A 2,715-nucleotide genomic window follows, 5' to 3' on the forward strand; every position below is an offset into this window, starting at 1 on the left:
TTACCAACATCATTCATTATCTCATAGATGCATTGAATAGCTTCAATTCTAAGTGGCTGATCTAAAAATTCTACAAGTAATGGAATTAATTTACATTTGTGAAATTTAGAAAGATTGTAAATCTCTTCATATTTCTCTTCCAAAAGTAAAAACTCTTGCAGATAAGCTAAATCTTTGTTTTCTATAGATTTAATGAGTGTCCTGTTTTTAAGTAATCCCTGTGTTTCCTTTGTTAAATTTGGTAAAGCAAAAGTATCATTTTCTTTCGAAACCATGGGGGTGGTTTTTAATAAATTTTTCATAAAAAATAAATGTTTTTATAATAAAACCGAAGATAATTATAACAAGGGTATTTATTAAATAGTATCAGCCAAAATATCTATAATACAACCATAAATATGAGGATTCAAGAGTTGAATTGAAAGTAGAATAACACATAGTGATTTATTTAAATAAAAAGTATATTGGGGATTATTAAAATTTAAAATTGGTATATTTTACAAAATTAATAATTCTAATGCAAAAATATTCTAATTAAAGCCAGTAATTGCTGAATTGCCATATAAAGAGCAATAATTATAATGGAAGCCCCCCGTATACTCGTTTCCAGAAAAAGTAGAAATTGCTGATTTACCAAAAAAAGAGCAATAATTATAATTGTTGTCCCCTGTGTACTCGTTTCCAGAAAAAGTAGCAATTGATGAATTGCCATATAAAGAGCAATAATTATAATGGAAGCCCCCCCGTATACTCATTTTCCTGAAAAAGTAGAAATTGCTGATTTACCAAAAAAAGAGCAATAATTATGATTTATGTCCCCTGTGTACTCGTTTTCCTAAAAAGTAGCAATAGCAGAATTACCATATAAAGAGCGATACTTAAAAGTAAAAATCTCTATGCAATACCCCCACCTGTGTTTTTTTTGCAGTAGTTTTAGTATTTTTTTTAAAAAATTAGATTTTAATTTTTAAACTGAAAATAAATTATTTAAAATAAATGAAGAAGACGCATTAAACCCAAATATGTATTTTTTAGCATTGGGCGCTAGTTTAATTGACTATTTTTTATAATTTGAGTAAAATAATACATAATGGAGTGTTTTAAACCCGTTAACAGCACTAAGATTGTGATATTTATGAATAAAACGGCATTTCGTATGTTTGCTGAGAGGATATTTGCATAAATAGTATAGGAAAGTAGTTTATATATTACAATGGGTCAATATGTGCTACAAATGTCAGCATGCGTTTTTTATTGTTAATATTTGACTCCTCAAAATAAAATAATTTTTGGAGAGTTTTTATGTGTATTTTATAAATTAAGATAATTTTTAATACGGGCACACCTTTAACGTAAATTTGTCATTGGTTTTAAATAAAAATATAAAGGAAAAAAGTATATTTTGATTGACATACGTAAAAACAATCAATATTATAAATGTTGGTGAGTGTATTAGTATATGTGTAACTCAGACAGTGAGGTACTGTCTCTAATTAAACTCCTAATTAAGGTCAATGGAACATTTAGTTCTAAAGCGAGTCTACTTTCGAGAAGAGGTATTAATAGCTATAAGGCTGTGCAGAGTTGTAGGGGAGACCTGATTTTTGCTGCATTTGTACTACTTTTAATAATTAACACTTTTTTTAGTGTAATTCTTCTTGAAGACAAACTAAATGTCTTTTTGATCTTCAAAACTTAAAAAAAGTGTTAATTATTAAGAATATTTTGATTACAGGAGTTTATAAATACTTGTTTAATTATTATTTTTTTAAAAAATTACTCGTTTTATTTATTTCGAGGGATTAGAAACCCCATTTTAGATATTATTATAATAAGTTGAAAATATTTATAACAGGAGTCTTTCTACAAAATTCTGGCTTAAATAGGCCTAATCCAAGCACTTTAAATAAATGTGTTCTTTAAAATTGGATTTAAAATATTTTACAAAACTATTTGTTTTTTATTGAAAACAACAATATTTAAATAAATGTGTTCTTTGAAATTGGATTTAAAATATTTTACAAAACTATTTGTTTTTTATTGAAAGAGCCAATATCCCGATTGGTCCAATGGTTAGGATTTTAGATTTTCACTCTAAAGGTCAGGGTTCGATTCCCTGATTGGGAACTTTTTATAAATTTTTTTCTAATTAAATAAACACATAAATATAAATCTTCACATAAAATTATGTTTTCCCGATCAATATTTTTATTTCATTTCGATGATATTTTACAACGAATTGATTTGGCCTTTCATCAATTGCTAAACAAAACTTTAGCAAAAATTTATACCCTGCCTGGTTTACTCTTGTAAAAACCCTTATCTACGAGTTGCAGAACTTTAAGGGCAGTTTCAGAGAATCGAGTTAGGGGTCAAGTTTCTACATGCTTGCAGATGCAGTGGGGGTTTTGGCAACCCTATTTACATTAAAAAAAACGGATTTATTGAAAAGTGGTTGCCTACAGCAAAAAAAGAAGTTTCCTACAAAACTCTGGGGGCCCTATAGCATCTCTATCCCTCTGCCGACAGTCGGCTAGCCTTAGGACTAAGTGTCCCATTGACCTTGAGCTGGCGTTTAATTATAGACAGTACCATACTGTCTTGACCCTATTTACATTAAACCTGTTCTTACAAATAGACAGAACAATGTCCAGTTGTCTGCTTAATATCTAATAATTTAAAAAAAAAACACTTTTATCCTTGTTAAAAATAATG

The 2,715-nt window shown here is 28.2% G+C and overlaps 1 non-coding gene across 1 annotated transcript; it reads left to right on the forward strand.

The window, feature by feature from the left end:
* Window positions 1-2,055: 2,055 nt before the first annotated feature.
* Window positions 2,056-2,127, forward strand: TRNAE-UUC (transfer RNA glutamic acid (anticodon UUC)). The gene has a single exon. It is a non-coding gene; the product is annotated as a tRNA-Glu (tRNA).
* The last annotated feature ends 588 nt before the right edge of the window (window positions 2,128-2,715 follow it).

The sequence above is a fragment of the Arctopsyche grandis genome, unplaced genomic scaffold, assembly GCF_051622035.1.
Source record: "Arctopsyche grandis isolate Sample6627 unplaced genomic scaffold, ASM5162203v2 HiC_scaffold_161, whole genome shotgun sequence".
NCBI lineage: Eukaryota > Metazoa > Arthropoda > Insecta > Trichoptera > Hydropsychidae > Arctopsyche > Arctopsyche grandis.